This window comes from Ochotona princeps, chromosome 9, assembly GCF_030435755.1.
Source record: "Ochotona princeps isolate mOchPri1 chromosome 9, mOchPri1.hap1, whole genome shotgun sequence".
NCBI lineage: Eukaryota > Metazoa > Chordata > Mammalia > Lagomorpha > Ochotonidae > Ochotona > Ochotona princeps.
In genome coordinates, this window is record NC_080840.1 from 64776857 (window position 1) to 64794731 (window position 17875).

Consider the following 17875-nt stretch of genomic DNA (forward strand, 5'->3'; position numbering starts at 1 on the left):
TTCTGAAGATTTCTCATATGTAGGGACACTGAAAATTTTACACCAACATAAATTTGGCTTTCAATTCCATTTCCTATGAACTTTGTAAAGTGTCTCTGTGCCAACTGAAATGGGAAGAGGACAACTAATTGGATCTACTACTGATTACCAGGAAAATGCCAATTGCATCTACAAAAAATATTACATCTAAATAACCAAAATGATCCCTTTCAGATATTCACCTATATTTAGCCCAATGAAATTAAATTACTTTCATTTCAACATGTCAGCGGTGCTTCTAGGTGCAGCATACATAATACTGAAGAGTGATTTTGTGTTTACCAATTATTCTTGAAGAGAATGCATACACTTCTGGGGCAGAAATTGATTGCATCAAGAGTTTTCATTGTATATTCAGAACTTGGTAGATTTTGAAATAAATTGAATTATTTTTACCCAAAACCACCTATCATATTTTCATTTGCCTGAAATATGTAAAACAAATTAAACAGGTATCCTCCACCCTCCAAATGAGAGTTCTCAGCCTTAGAGCTGTAGACATTCTGAGCCAGGACAGTCTTCGCTGCAAAAGCCCGCTCTGTGCTTTGTAGAATGTGAAAAGCATATGACTAGCAAACAAAGACTCTGACCATAGGCCTTAGCATATTATGGGGAAAACGAATGGGGAGAAACTCTTTTTATTCTCTGTGTATCTGGCAATGCGAAAGGCTCATTCGAATCCAAGGCTGATGGTTTTCAGGATATGTAGAGCTGTAAAAATACATTCAAGAGGAGTCCAAATGCCAAGTGGTCTGTGGCTGAAAAAGTGTTTGCCAGAAGTCTGCTCACTGCCAGCGCTATGTTGTTTATTATGAATTGTATCTAGGAGGACAATTTTGAAAATGTTATTGAATATTTATTAAAAGAAAAATCTATAATAATTCAGGTCCTGAGATGCTACTTTTAGCAAATAACTCAGGCATTTAAAAAGGGTACAAACTGGGATGCAAAAACCAGTTAATTAAGTGTAAGATGAATACATCATTCTTCTATTTTTCTCAACAACCACAGTAATTAGCAATCCTGTTATCCATACTGTATTCTTTCCATACAACTTCAAAGTTTTTAACTTCAATTCTACTTGATGATGTGTGGATTATTTAACACTAATGTAAAGCACTAAACATGCATTGTGACTACTATAAATTGAAGAAAAATATTCCTTACATTTATTTGTACTCAAACATGTATAAATACTTACCTGGATTTGTAACACTTTATTCCCAAGGATGTTTATTTTTTTTACTTCTAGAAAAACAAAGCGCTATTATGATTCTAACTCTTACACCAAAAATACAGGCATTAGCAACATCGTTCTAGTTTTGAAGCACTTCTGTAACTTATCAATCTGTTACTTGTAGAGAAACTTACAGTACAACTATAGCTACAGCTTTGTGTTAATTCTAACACCTGAAAATAAAGCATATCTTCAAATTCTGTTTGTGAAAATATTTATATTTTGCTCTGTGTGCCTACTGGTAAACACAAATTGGCTTAAGACTCGGAAATATTAAGACACTAATTCCTACATTCACCAAGAGAAAGAACAAGCAGCCAAGCAATTTGTTCAATCAAGCTCGGACTATATACAAAATTAAGGTATTCAAATTAGAGTACTCATTTGGATATGTTCTTTTATGTAAAGCACGCACAAACAAAACATCTAAATAAAATTCAATAGGAAAGGTAAAGAAAGTTTACTCTTTGTAGAAAATGAAAAAACTTAGTTCAGCATATTAAAAAATATATACTCTCAAAGATTAGGAAGAATGGCAGTTTAGTTGTTTGCTTTGGTGAGTGAGTAATAAATACATTAGTGGCAAATATCCTGCACAGGAACATAACTCTACACACTGTTTTATCATATTTGCGTTTGAACAAAATGGGAATACATGAGGCATGAAATGGCTAAGTTAATCTTTATTTTACTTCAATTGGGCTTAACATGTTATTGTAAATACAGGGGGCAAAAGAATCACATATAAAATACCAGGTTACCTCCCGTTGTGATTTAAATTTTCTCATGCCTCTAAGAGTATTGTAATTTCTCAACTGAATTCGAAAATCACCGCCACAACACCATACCTATTGTTCATTACCAGAAGTAAGGCAGATGCCTACCATTTTATCAAACTTCAAAAAATTCATAAATATTGTTATTTAAGACCATTACCAATAACAAAAGAGCAATCCACCTAACGTCACAAAGGCATTAGCTTCTTTGGATTCAACTTTTCCTACTAAAGCTGAAATGTAAAATTGCACCATGAAGCTTGAAATTGAGATTTAGGGATAAGCACTTGGCAGCAGCGTTTTGCTACTTGCTATAAATTGCTTTCATTTAGAAACCACCATTTAACAAGGCTCCTAGTGTGTGTGTGTGTGTGTGCGAAATAAAAAAGGAAAGCATCATAAACTTTTTTTCCATATTCAAAGTACATCTCACGATTCTGCCATTGCTGCATACCAAAAACTAACATCTGCCTTCATGGCTGCAGAAGTAGGTAAATGAAAACATTTTAAACTATCAGTTACCAAAAATACAAGTTGTAAAATGAAATAAACCCTAAATTTATCCTTTATCATTTTATACTGCCCATGAAAAAAGGCTAATGCTTTAGATTTCCTGGCATTAAATGGGCAACATAACAGCTGTTTCGGCGATACAAAGCAAGCTACACAATTTATGCATTTAGACACTTTGAGAATATTACAAAAGGAAAGTCAATACGTTAAACTTAATTTGGCTGATCGTTATTTGTGCACACACACAGAGAACACTATATATATATGCCAACCCTAGCGTTGAAAAAGAAATTCCCACTCTACCACAAACAGCAAGTTTAACTAAAACAATTTCACAGTTTAAAATGTTGAATCCTTGTATTTTGTAGCTCAGATTGTTTTAATGGTCTTGAGATAATTAAAGAAGAGATAGCGATGTGGGGGAAAAAAGAAAAAAAAAAGAAAAAAGAAACCAGATTTCTCCCTGTCTAGCTGAATCACATATACTCATATAAGTAACTTGTGAATTAAATATAGAAATTGCCGCTGACACAGTTCTTACTGTTGATGCTTTGAAATAACAAATAAAAAGATCTCTTAAACATCCACCATCTAGCAATGATAAAGAGTTATGAGGCCAGAACTTAATGTCAGAATAATCTATTTTGGGTCTCTGATGCTGTATTATTTTAGTAGTTGTATTTAGTATTTCCACTTAGTTCTGAACCCTATAATCTGGGTTTCTCATCTTTACAATGGGAGTCCTCCTTAAGTCAAAATTAAAAAAAACCAAAGCATTCTAGAACTGAAATGCATATTAATTAAAACATAACAATGTAAACATAAAGAGGCCTGTTTTAGAAGAGCAGTGAAAAATACAGCATTTTATACTCAGCTTAATTCGGATAACCCAGTAAACCAAGACTCATGAAAAACTGTAAGATTCTTCATGGATTTCAGGACTGACTCAAAGGTTCAGACCCTTCAAAGATGCCAGCCATGGTAAAAGCTCGGTTTTGATACACTACCATTTGTCACCTTCCCTTTCCATGTGTTCATTCCTGGACGCACAAGATATACCAACAAAGCAATGCCCTCAGTATTCCCATTCTGCCAACTGCATGTACTCTGCTATCGACAACAGAGAGAAAAGGATGGAAACAGCAAATAAGAAATGACAAGGAGCCCAAGATCCAGGGTCAGGCTTCATCTGTGTTTTTCTCCTCCTGCCAGCTCCCACCTACTTTGCACACAGTAGGTCTTAATATGTCTTGATAGGAACACAAAGCTGTAAAAATTATGTGCACCAGTGTCTGTATAAATAACAGCCAGACCTTTCCCTCTCTTCTTGGCTTTTTCTGTCAATTTCATTTCTTTGTCACTGGGCTCCCATTCAATCAAGCACCTTATTCTGCTTCGCCTCTGGCTTCTGCCACTTTGTGTCCAAGCACTTGTCAAAAACTCCTCTCATTTAATCTTGCTCTCCCACCTCCTTTTCTTGTCTGCCACCTTGGCCTTTATCTTTTTTTTTCACACATTCTCCTCTGCAGATCATAACCTCAACAACAATTTCAAATACACAGAGGACTTGGAAACTTACATTTCCAGCTCAGTTTCTGTCTTGAATTGTACAACTGCAGGCTGTGTATCTGTCAATTGAACCTCCAGCTTAGAATGGCCCTCTGGTGCTGCACATTGCACAAATCCACAGCTTGTCATTTTCCACTGCATCCTCTGCATTTCCTATCATCACCAACAACGCCTGTGTCTATTCAATTACCCGAGCCAAAACCTGGGAGTCAGCCCTAAAGTCAGCTACTCCTCCCTGTCATCACTCTTGTCACTTCTGAGTTCAGACTTTAAGTCTGCATTAGCAGACAAAGCCCTTTCCTTTTTGTTCAATGGCTTCCCTGTTTTGATCACTACCCTATCCCTTATGTACAATACGCCCAGAGCGATTACTCTAAAAGAGCAACTGGGAGTGCTCAAATCCTTTGTTCAGACCAAGAGTGCCCACAAGACCCTTTCTACAGTGGCCCCCACCTTTGTTCTCTAGCCTCATTCACCACCCCTCAGGTGTGCCAGCCACACCAAAGACTAGCTGTTGCACCAATGTGCAGCTCTGTTAGGCTCTTTCCTTTACCATGTTCCCAGCACTCTCTGTCCTAAGTGATCTCTCTTTAATCCTCAACTACCTGGTCCTTCCTATTCACACTTCAAGATCAAGCCTTATGGGATCCCAACACAACGCAGCATCCTTTAGACACTGGTTACAACTACAGTTCAGCATCTCCTCCCCTCAGGAAACTGAGGCTTTTGAAGTCAAAGATATTTGCTTCTATTTGAGGTCTCATCAAGTAACGGTGCCCAGTTTCGTATCGTTTTATGTCTACTGAATATATAAATGAATTACCATCACCCACTTCAATTTGACTCAACCACAGCCATCCTGCTTGTGATCGAATCTGTGTCAATTACAGGTTCACAGTTCTTCTTAGAAGACATCAAGTAACAAATAATAACGTCCATCTTAATTCCGCATTGCTAAAGGCAGAGGGTATAGTATTCCTGTGTACAACTATGTTAGCACAGACTTTTTTTTTTAAAGAAACAGACAAAATGATTGTGGTATGTGGTTTTCCAGCCTCTGATACTGTGTGCTGCTTCAATATTAAAGTTCCCCAATAGCTTCTGCATGTTTGGCCAGAATGGGAATGAGAGAGGAATGGGTTTGATGAAGGGTCTGGACAGAAGCAATCTTACAGCAATGGGCAGATTCACAAATATTGGAAGCCTGTGGGCTTATCTAATCACTCTTTAACCCACAGAGAATAAATTCTCATGAAGTTACGAGTGCATACTGTGGTCTCTATATGTGATACTAACACAGCCACAGATTGTGAGTACTTTAGAAAATCAAGTGAAGCTGACCACTTGTAAACGAATGCATGATATTTTATTAGGTAGGGACTGAGTCCACTGAAGATTTACAAAATTGGAGAGGAAGATACAATTAAAAATAATTAAAGATATTTTTAAACTGTTGCCCTATAAGATTTATTCTGTTTCAAGTGTACTACATCTTTTGTTGAAAAATATTTTTATTTATTTGAAAAAGCAAAGTACAAACAAGAGAGAGACAATCTTTTATCAGCTGGCTCACTCCCCAGATTCCTTCAATAGCTGGGGCTGACCCAGGTTAAAGCCAGGAGCAAGGAATTCCATCTGGATCTCCCATGTTGGTGGCATTGATAAGAACTCCCAGGGTGTGCATTAGCAGGAAGCTAGAAACAGACAGGTCTCAATCCCAGGCATTGACCTATAGGATGTGGGCATCCAAGTGGCACCTAGAGTCACTGGGGAAAAATGTTGGTCCTCAGAGCTTGATATCTTAAGAATATTTCATTATCTTATGATACAGTTCCACAGGCTCTGGGATTTCCCTTCCTCTTCCCTAAGTCCCTTTCCCCTTCCCCAATGATTTCTCCTATAGTATTACAATGGGTAGTCCATCACGAATAGTCATAAGTCCATCATGCTGTTACTGAAGTGTTTCCTGACATTATCAGCATGGACAATGTTACAGAGTCCAGTCTCCTACTGTCACGATATATTGAACAGCTTCACCAGGAGTCCATCTTTGGTCGGGATGCAAAGATGCATACTCTATTATGTCTCCACATCTGGACATGTTAATCTCCACTACACTTCTATTATAAAGCTCAGCATCTTAAGACACCAATCAGGTCACATTTCACTGTTTTTTCTGCAATAAACAGTCCACATCTAACAATGGAAATTTAAAAATAGACTTTAATTCTCACAAGCTTCAAAATTCTACAGTTCCACAACATTCAGGATGGGAATAGATGAGACATTAATAAGATACGCCAAAATGCTATAATAACAGTTTCTTTATAATCCGAACTTCAAGGACTATGAAGAACCTGCTGAGTAAATAACCCTTTTCATGTGAAAGTAAGGAAAAACAGAGGATGCAGGATTGAGTTGGAAGGGTTTTGAAAATATTAAGGTATGGCTTTAAATTTTGTCATTTCACTCTGAATTTGAACTGAAGTTAGAAAGGCGTTAAGGCAGACTGGAAAACTTTTCTTGAAAGAGAGAAAGAGACAGGAAGAAGGGGGAGGGGTGGAAGGAAAAGATCTTCCATTTGCTGGTTCACTGCCCAAATGTCTATAACAACTAGGAGCCCAGTATCCATCTAGGCTTGCCTAAGGGAGGGAAGGGCCCTACTACCAGACTTATCTCCTGCTGCTTCCTGGGGTGTGCCTGGGGTGAACAGGAAGCCAGAATCAGAAAGAGAGCTGGAGCATGAACCCAGGCCCTCTGAACAGAATGTAGCCATCCAAAGCAATGTCCTGATCAACATGCCAACACATGAGAGATGTGATACAAGGTTCTTATTTGGAGCCAATGCCTTTGAACTTTAGTTATTTGACTAAAAGTTTGCTTTGAACAGTCGGTGGAAAATGGATTTAAAGACATACTTATCTTGGTGTAAAAAATATATATATTGAAATCCTTGAATATAGGGGTCTTCAGAAAGCTTCTATTAGGAAAAAAGTTTGCACAAAGTCAAATTTTTTTACACCAAAATGGTCAACCTTTCTTCTACTTTTATCACAAATTTTTTAAAGTTCTCTTACACATATTCACTTCCTTTGAAAACCAGTCTCAGCGTGAATGACAGATGACACTGCTGTAGCAATGTGGTACTCTATGACAACACCACACTGGTATTTTTTATGTATAGTTGAGTAAACTTTGAAAAAAAAGATTTGTTTGAAAAGCAGAGCAACAGGGTGGTGGGGGTCGGGGAGGCAGGGACACACACACAAACATACACACACACTCTCACTCACTTCTACTCATTGGTTCATTCCCCTCAAATGACTAACAGCAAGATCTGGGATAGCCCAAAGCAAGGAACCTAGAACGTCATTTTTACCTCCCACATGGGTGGCAGAGACCCAAGCTCTCAGGCCATCAGCCTCTGCCTTCCAGGGCACGTTGACATGGGTCTGGATTGCAAGCAGAGCAGCCAGAACCAGAACCAGCACTCCAATATGGGATATGGGCTTCACAAGCATGCTCTGAATTTGTGCCACACTACTGGCCTCTAACTAAGCTTATTTTTCTAAAAATCACTGGAGAAAAATCTCAGGTCTCGCCACTTCTTTTTTCTTCCTTTTCTTTTTGCTTTTTTTTAAAGAAAGGATGCAAGTATCTAACCCCAAAGGCAGATAAAGTCAACATGCCTCTCCTCTGTGTTCCACATCAGCTGAGGGCTGCATGCTTCCTATTTCACACAGCAAACATGTGGTTTTCTGTTTTGAGCTAAAGACATGAACCAAGCATAAGTTCTTTCTTTACGAAGATACAGAGGTGATACTTCCTATGCAGTCAATTCCTGCTGGCAGTGGGCAGAAAAACTGAAAAGCATGAAACAGTACATCCACACAACAGAGTTGTCCTAGCCCGAGGGTTCCAAACCCAAAGGCAGTAGAATTTCTGTAGGGAGCTCCAGCCATACCAAAGAGTTGTGGGCTCCACTTTGTACTCTTTTTTTCCAAAATTTGTGAACGTTACTTTTCTTTTTTAAAGATTTATTTATTTTTATTGCAAAGTCAGATATATAAAGACAGAGAGGAGGAGAGACAAAGAAGATCTTCCATCCACTGATTCACTCCCCCAAGTGACTGCAATGGCCGGTGCTGCACTGATCTGAAAACAGGAGCTCTTCTGGGTCTCCCACACGGGGGCAGGGTCCCAGGGCTTTGGGCCATCCTTGACTGCTTTTCTAGGCCACAAGCAGGGAGCTGGATGGGAAGCAGGGTTGTCGATATATTAATCAGCGCCCATATGGGATGCTGGCACATTCAAGGTGAGAACTTCAGCAGCTAGGCCATGACACCAGGCCCATGAATGCTACTTTCAGCAAGCACCTCAGGTTCCATTGGCTGGAAATAGGTTAAAGTAACTACCTTACAAAGTCACTGTGAGGATGAAAGGAAATGCTGTTCTCACAGGTCTCACATGACAGAGAGCCCCCTCGCACACTGACTGTTCATTCTGAGGCTCACGCTGAAGGGATGACCAGGAAGGACTAGGCATGTCGCCAGATAAATCCTGCTTGGAGCTGTCCTCCCCTAATACTCGCCCTATACTCCCAAGTTCAGCAGTGAACACTCTCAAGGAACTGTTTCTGCCATGTGCTCAGGAATTTCTTGTTTGTATAATCCAGAACCTAAATCACCCCTAACAGACGTCTCATAATGTATGAAGCCATAGCTCTGGGCCTATCAGCTCTCAACTCAACATACCAAAATTGCAGAACATTCAAAATAGATACACTCTTGGGGGAGAGAAAACGGTCTTCATTTTCTTATATCTACCTTAAAATTACTTTGCATTTTTTTCCTACATGTTACATTCTGACAGTGAAAGGAAGCTGACGTCAGATCAAAGTTATCTGGAGATCTACTAGTGGCTGAACATAAGCTTCTAAGTAGACAACATATACAGGAAATAAAACAAGTGTATGCAAATCCTGAAGGATGAGTTAACAGACAGCTCAGGCTGCAGAGGGGATCATGATCAACTTTGCCTACAGAGTAAACCAGAGTGGGGCTTGTGCCTGTTCTCTGAAAAGGGGGGCTAAACTTGAAAGGGATGGTATTTCAGACACCTGTGAGCTGACTCACTGCATGGCAAGGGCTCTTTTTGGCACCCTGCCAGTGTGAGACTATCTCCCAAGCACACTGAGACAGCCTCCTGGAAGCTCACTCTGGAGGAGATTGGATTTGGGGTTTGGATTGGATGGTCAAGCCAACCCTGAGCATCTGTCTTAAAGCACTCTTCAGTGCTGTGATATGGTGGCTAAGAGGTTTGACACTGAATCCAGGTAGACACTGGGTACAATGGTTAAGCTGCTGGCTGGGATGCATACATTCCACATCACAGTGCCTCCCTGGTTTGATACCCAGTTCCTCTACTTCCTATCAAACTTCAGGCAAAATGTGCAAGTGATGGCTCAAATACTTGGGCCACTGCCACTCATGTGAGAGACTCAAACCGAGTTGTGAGTTGCTGACTCTGTCTTAGTGTGGTCCTGCCTGATGTGGGCATCTGAGGAGTACAGCAGCAGAAATCAGCTCTCCTTCTCTCTCTCTCTCAAATAAAATGAAAATGATTAAATCTGTGAGCAGCTTGTTGCTTATGTTCAGGCTGGTAGCTGATATCTGTAAAGTAACCCAAAAAATACATGAACACATTATGGCCTCTCCTTCATTCCCAGCCTATGGATCTCAGGTGAGCAGGTCACCAGTCTATGTGACACTTGGCCAAAGGCAACATACTTATGTAATATGCAGGAGAGGCTATTTCCACTTCCAACACACAGCATAAAATGAGGCAATCTCAAGGCATCTGTCTGCCTAAAGGGAGTTTCCCAGGGGGGACTGCTTCTCGACTTCAGGCTGGCACTTTCTGGGGAGATTATTGCTGCTTGTGGTGCTATACTGGGCTGGGTAGGAACCGCTGTGGTCTCCTGTGCAGGCAGGAAGCAAAGTGAAATAGTACCCACATCTAGCTCAACTGGCCACCAATGAAATGCTTCTTTTCTGATTGTCTTAATAAGTGAAGAGCAGGTGGAAAGCTGCAGAATCTGCTTTGCTTTAAAGGGAAAAACTACAGTCACCTGCTGGCATCTCAAGCACACATTAGGAGGCATTTTACTCTGGGCAAGACATTTAATAATAATTATATTGTTTCTAAAAGCCTGCAGTCATGGATAGAGATGTTGTGGGTACAGTTAAGCATTCTGCAAGCTTTAATCCCATAGCTTAAATTTCCTCGTCTGCAAATTAAGGATAATGATGCTCCAATTTGACTTGCAAGTTGAGGCAGCAGGGTCAAAAAGAACATGGTTCCAGTAAGGAGTGGAGAGCGGGACAAATCCCAGCTCCAAAGTCTACTATTTCATCTCACGAAACTTCAATTTTCTCATCGCTCCTGTGAAGACAAAGTCACCTTCCTCAAAGGCCTGCAGCAAAGAACTAAGGGAGACAGAAAGCCAACCACCAGCCAGAGTCTCGGCGGCTAGAGGTCCCAAGTGCTCACACTCCCTCCTGCTATACAAGTGCACTGCGTCCTCACTCACCAAATACATGCACACACTGCTGCCGGTGACCTCCACCTGCAGCCAGTGCTTGCCCAGAGATATGTGATGCTTCTGACAATTCTGCCTGGAAAAAGCTTGATGCACCAGATACTGGCTTAACCACTCCATGTGTATGAACTCTTGTCCTTCTCCTTAACACCCTGTGAATCAGGCACTAATGTTATCCCCATTTCACAGAGGAAGACACCGAGGCATGGAGTTTAGCAGACTTGCCAACAGTCAGACAGATACCATCAAAGCAGGCAGTCTGGCTTTTGGAGTCAACCCAGTTGAGACTCCATGCCTTGGATGTACTCTACAGAGATGAGTACTGAGAGTTCTCATAACCCACACATTGTGGCCCAGGTGAAGCTGTCTGGATCTTGTAGGAGCACCAGTTCGAGTCCCAGATGCTTCACTTTCATGCCAGCTCCTTGCTAGCATGCCTAGGAAAGCAGCACAAAATGGTCCAAGTGCTTGGGTTCCTGCACCCACAGAGGTGACCAGAAGTTAGTTCCCGACGCTTGGCTCAGGCTTGGCCACTGTGGCTATGTGGAGGAATGAACCACTGGTCCCACATGTCCCCCTCTCTCCATCACTTTGCCCTTCAGAGAGATGAATGAAATTCCTCCCAACCCACACAAGTTACTCAACAAGCTTTCAAGCTTTTGATGTAATATTCTGCATGCTGCATGCTAGAATAACATAAGTAAATGTACTTCAATCTCTACAGAGTTTAACACATTTCACAATAATACACCCCTCTAGTTTGGGTTTAAATAGCACAAATACACATTTTATGTACATGAGCATACGTTTAAAAAGTTAAAGGAAAATGAAATTGAAAAGTAAGTTTGCTTTGGTTTGAAAAATTTGAAATACATTTATCATTTTTCTCATAATACCCATTTCCCCTTCCCTAGTAAGTGGGCAGCTGAAATTTTTTTTTTCTGCCAAAGGAAACCTTCTTTGTCTTTAAAAACAAATAGGAAAAAAAAACTTCTATTTGCATGACCTTTCTGAAGTCCCAGCCTATAGATCTCTACCTATACCTATACATACAGCAGAACAGTCTTCACGTCATGTGTTTTGTTAAACTAATGACTTCTACTCCAAATACCCCACATATCTCCCCGACGTGTACTATTCACTAATAGCCACACAGCAGCAGCACCGAATGATATTTCCAAGTGCAGCTTTTACAAATGTAATCAGCTCAAGTATTAAATATCCATGGTAATAATCTATTGCTCTGCTTAAGAGCAATCTCTAGGGGGCAGCTGAGGAAGAGAGGTTAAAGATTTCTACCCTTCAAAGTAGGACACTGCAGTTACCTATAAATCATGCCCTTTGTTTATTAAGATAATTAAGCCCATCAGGACACTTTACTGGCAGTCTCAACAATTGTCTGGCATGCACAATTTCCACTTTTTTCTGAAACAAAAGGGGATGTGTTCAAAAAGGGGTCTTCGACTGCTCTCTGCACAATGCTTGCTATTTTAAAACATGATCTATGTGTCCAATTCCTGCAGCCACCTTGAAAAATATACTGGCTTTCTTCCTCCCGGGCTCCCTATTAGGAGCTGCCTCTCCAATTTGAAGAGTGCACTCTGTTTCAGATTGCAGGCTGCTACATCATGTCAGCATTGTCATTAAATACTGTTGGAGCTGGACCTGAAACAAACTGAATGGGGAGCCCCAGCTGCAGCTACTGCAGACACAAAGTTACCCAGCCCAGAGAGGCTTACATAAGAGGTGCAGGACCAGCAAGAAGCCTCGGTCTACTCGGATGAATCCTATTTCTCTGAGACCTTTCCGTGTGCTTCAAGTGGACAAGATCACAGGCACTGAACAGTTTCCTCATTTCATTTGCTTTAGGGCACAAAACCCTGAATTGCCATTTATACTATGGGGTTTGTTATTGTTGCTCCCCAGCCTCCACCCCATACCTTTTTCCTAAAGGACTGGGCTCCAATTATGGAAACCTTGACAACTTCTGCCAGCCAAAGAGTAAAGTGGGATGCGCGAGAAGCCAAAGCAATGCTTAAGTTCCCGTTCCCTAACATCCTCGGCAGAGCTGGTCTTCCAGGGCCCAAGACAGTCCCTCACTGGAGGACTGGAGGTTCTCAGACACTGCCGGAGTCCTCTCCCACTCCCCGCCTTTCGCACAGGAGCTAGCCGCGAGTGTGCAATCAGCAGCGAAACACCTGGCCTCTCCTAGCCCATCTGCAACTGGCACCTGCGACAGAGTGGTGCTGACCAGCCTTGGACTCCAGCCTCTTCCTTGTGCCCTTCCTCTTCGCACCCAGCGCGCCCTCCCCAACCTGGAAGCCTTCAAACAGAGCGGTCATCCCCCTGCGACCCAGACATGTAGATAATAAAAACGACCCTGCCCTTCCCACGGCTCCCTCCAACTTCAGAAACTGCAATCAACTTACTGGGACGCAGGCGGCAGGGAACCTCCTTGGGGGACGGCGCTCCACGGCAGCCCCACGCAAACTGGCAGCGCGCTCCGCCGCTGACCCCGCACTGCCCCGCGGCAGTGGCTGCGGGCGCAGGACCAGGCGCTGTCGCTCTGCACCAGCCCTCTCGGCTCAGCCGTGCCCGGCTCAGGACGCTCGCCGGGGCGCACCACCCGGCGGCGGCGGCTGAGGCTGCACCCGACCGCGGGGGTCCCGACTGAGGCAACTGCCTCCGGCCCGGGACTGCGGCGCTCCGAGCCCTGAGTGCGTGTCTCGGGCTCCAAGGGAACCCTGGCTCAGTACCAAACAGCGCCCGAGGAAAGCACCTGCGGGCACAACCGCCAGCCCGACCCAGGCGGCCAGTCACATTGCCGGCGCGCCAGCCCGCGGGTACCACAGTCCGAACTGGCCACCGCGCCGCGGAGAATGACAGGCGCCAAGGCGGAGCGGAGAAGCGGGGCGCGGGGCCCGAGTGCGCATGCCCGCGGCCGGCTGCGGCACGTCACGAAGGGGAGGGAGGAGGCAGGAGGCAGAGAGGGAGGAGGCAGGGTGGGAGGAGGCGGGGAGGGAGGAGGCAGGAGGGAGGGAGGGAGGAGGCAGGGTAGGAGGAGACAGGGGTGGGGCCGGGTGGGACGCCCGGGTTGGACGCACAGCGGGCGCGGTGCTCGGTGTGGCGGAGGCGATGTGCAGGAAGTCGGCCGCCTCGGGTTTTGTAAACCTGAAGCGGTGTGGTTGAACTTGTTTGTCTCCAGAGTCCATTGTCTCCTAAGAAGCACTGTTTATCTAGCAGTCCTTAAAGTCCTAGGCGAGCCCACCAGAGCCCAGAAATAGCTGGTCCACGAAGGGCTGCAACAAGGGGGAGGGGAGAGATGGACCTCTCCCTCGGCTGTGCATTGAGAGCTTGTGAGAGCCCTTTGCCCTGTACGCACCCTAGTATGAATAAGAGTGACTTCTGGCATCAGCGCAGGAGTCAGTGTGGATGAAAACGCTCCTCTAGATATAGCTTCCCTATGACAAAGTATAGCAGCCTTCCAAAGCAACCCTGTATAGGCATTTCCGGAATCATTGGGCCTGGGACTCCAAGGGGAAGATCCAGCTGTTCCTCCCAGCCCAGAAAGGGGCTTTAGGTCCGGCCACTATATTCTGGTCCCTCAAAGGGTGACACGTCTGCAACCTGCAACAGAGCTTTGGAAAGGTGCTGTGCCTCTAAGTCACATTGAGGGCTTTTTAAAATTGCAGATTAAATTCCTGGGCTCTACCCCATGGATGGTTCTGGTTCAGCTGGGCTGCCAAGCTTGGCGCTCTGGAATTCCAGGTGAAGCGAGCACCCTATATAAGCTGAGGGCGGTTTGGCTGGGACCCATCTGCCGGTTGAGCCATCTGGACGTGGGATGAGACTTTGGCAATGACCGAGAGAGGAGCCAGGTCTGAACTCAGGAAATGTGACTGCAAACCTCGTGCATTCTGAAGTCATTGGTACTTTCCTACAGCCTGCACTTGGTACACACCCCTAAGATGTAAGCTGGCTGAAACATTGGACACACACTCTGCATTGAACACTGGGTACAGGGGATGTGAAAGGGGGCTCAAAGATTGGGAGAGCGAGCATGACAGCACAGGGAAGAGTAACCAAGTAAGGGGTGGTAGGGAGATGCAGAGGAAAAGGTATTGCAGGAGACAAACTTGGGATTCAACCTGGAGCTTGAAAAGGTGCTTTGGGGAAGCACCAGCGACTAGGTGTGGCTTCCTGCCTTGAGTTCCCTAGATGTTGAGCTTGGGAAGTCCCACAGGTGTTGAGCTTGTGAAGGGATGGCTTTTCCCATCCCATTCACCACCTCCAGGAACCTCACAGAGGTTGCTTAAAAAATGGATTGTGAAACGTGAAACAATGTTATGTGCCTTCTACACCCTATAAATGATGTTAGATGACCTGTAGTGGAATGTGTTAAAAGGTGTGTTAAAAGGTGGCTTGGCTTCTGTAAGTGAGGAAAACCTCAAGTCAGATCTTATCAGGAAAAGGGTTTGATGTGTACTGTTCAGAGCGAGTGCTTAAAGGCTGTATCTGGAGTGGGAGTTAGGGAGGCTCTCACTTAGCTCAGGGAGGAAATACGTTTCATGTCTTCATCCCCGTCTGGAGGCTGCACACACTAGAATGGTAAAATGCTGTGCAGAGAACTGCCTCTGTTTAGGCTGTTGCTGATACAGGTACAGGCATCTCCTGGGAGTCCAAGGGCAGCCCTTGCATTCGCAGGAGACTAGTGCAATTACCGCTGTTGCTTTCCTCACGTCTAGAAGCTAAGTGAGTTCGACAAAAGCTCTAATCCCAGCAGTGGACACTCTTAAATGTCTGTCCTTTTTCTTCTTTGCTCTTTTCCCACTCCACCAGATGACATCTTGAATATTTGTTTTGATTTCCAAATTGTTCATAACCAAGGTCTGCCATCCATAAATGAGAACTCAAATATGTGTCAAAGCCACTCTTGGATGCGGAACCAGCGGTGCCAGCAGTTCTTGTGCCTGTGCTGTGGTGAATGCTGCTGGCTTTCCACACACCCCATCCGAGTCAGTTTCACAGTCAAGTGCTTGTGATTTCTACACCATCTTTCAGTCCACAGAGGTTGACCTTGGAATGCTGGATGCCAATATGCCCTCCATCTCCATGCCTGCTTCCCACATAACTCACAGAGCCTACTCCTTTGTGTGATTATGTAACCAAAGAGAAGAGCTTCTAGCAGAAGAAAACAGCTGCAACTGAGGGAGCTGCTACATCATATGTTGTAGGACTTAGTGCAATTTTTAACAAGAAACCGTTTTGACCAGAAAGCGTAAAGGCAGCAGAGCAGTCACATTGAGATTTTTTAGGAGGAAAATTCAAGGCTGTGTGTTTTAAGTTTCTTAGGTGATAAAGACTCCAATTAAACACACACACACACACACACACACACACACACAATTCTTTGTGTATTATTTAAGTCCATTTGTCTACTAACTTTAAGAAGCCCAAGATGTAGGGGCAGTATTTGCCTGGAGATTAAGACGCCAGTTAAGATGCCTACATTTCATACTCTGGCTCCGATTCCAGCTTCCTGTTAATGCACATCCTGAGAGGCAACAGTGATGACTCTCAGTTGTGTCCCTGCCACCCACATGGGCTGGGCTGAGCTCTTGGCGTCTGGCTTTCTCCAGAACCACCCCTAGTGTTGTGTACAACTGCAGGGTGAACCAGGAGTTGAAAACTTCCATTCATCTTCTGTGTCTTTGTGTGTGTGTGTGTGTGCGTGTGTGTGTCTGCTTTGTCAGAAAGAGACATTCAGAAAGTAACTATATGGAAATTGTTCTGTGTTATAAGTCACTGTTGTTACCATTAAATATGCAAAGTGAGTAATATTGTGTCAACATTGACTGTGTGTCTAAATATTGGAATGTCTGCATTTAGAATTTGTTTCTCATTAGTTGCTATGATGTGATAGTGATAATAGCTACATTTTTTCCCTCTGGAATTTGTATTACATACTGGTCAACTAAGCCTGTTCTTTAGCTGAGCACTTCTTCGTTCAATGCTTCTAAAAACTCCAGTATTGTGCTTTTCAATTGTACAGACTTGGGTGACACCTCCTAACCTGCTCTCCCTTCATTTAAAAGTTGAACAAAAGATAGATTTTTTTTAATTTAACTCTTCTGTGAATCACAGGCTTATCACTGAACTAAGTTTTTGCTCAACTTTCATCAATTACATTTTCTCATCCATTTCACTCAGAGGGATCATATACCACAAAACATTTTCTACATCTGCCTACTTTATAGACAGTCTAGGTGAGAGAACTGAGGGAAGTTCAGAGTGGCTGACAGGGCTGAGGACAAACTTGAGAACAAAGAATTAGATGTCATTTGGTGAATATGTGCTCCAGAAATTTGTACAAGTCTGGCCTGTGTCGTGGCATGGCCGTTGAGCTACAATGATGGTGGCCTGTGTAAGTAATGGTTTGGCTTCTGCCTGCTACGTATCCAATCCAGTATGCCCTGCTAATGTCCCTGGGAAAGCAGTAGAATACAGCCAAGTGTTTGGGCCCCTATCATGTGGGAGACCCATCTGACTCTCCTGGTTCCTGGCTTTGGCCTCACTGAGCCTTGGTTGAGATGGGCAATTATGGAGTAAACCAGTCATGGAAGATCTCTCTGTGTATCTTGCTGTCTCTCTCTCTCTCTCTAACTCTACCTTCCAAATGAATAAATCTTAAAAACATCTGTTCAAATTATTTGTGCTTTGTGTGGGATGTGGGGGAATCACAGGTTATTACAAAGCTTGCCTTGTATTTATTTATTTTATTATTATTTTTTAAAATTCTTTATTTTCATGATATATTTTCTTAGGCTCAGGGATCTCCCCTTCCATCCTCACTTTCCCATCCCCCACAATATTTTCTCTCTATATTTTAATATTTTAGTCCCTCAACAATAGTTAATATTTTATTTTTATTGTTACATAGTTGAGAAGGATGCATACATAGAAGGGTTGGTGGGATACATATTTCATTTTTTTTCTCCTGTTTCTTCATGGAGGGATGAGGAGGGGACCACCCCTTGCTGTCAAACTACATTCGCACTCAGGGATGGTGGATGGTTATTCGATGATGCCTTAGAGACCCCAATGTGGGGAAGAGTGTCCCAAACATATTACTTGAGTGAC

General features: G+C 43.3%; 1 protein-coding gene across 1 annotated transcript in view; it reads right to left on the minus strand.

The window, feature by feature from the left end:
- PAG1 (phosphoprotein membrane anchor with glycosphingolipid microdomains 1) overlaps positions 1 to 13289 on the minus strand; it is a 172934-nt gene extending 159645 nt beyond the window's left edge. Inside the window, exon 1 of the mRNA XM_004588075.2 lies at positions 13165 to 13289. The gene's annotated coding sequence lies outside the window, so the exon portion shown is untranslated. The remainder of the gene's footprint in view (positions 1 to 13164) is intronic.
- Positions 13290 to 17875: the final 4586 nt, after the last annotated feature.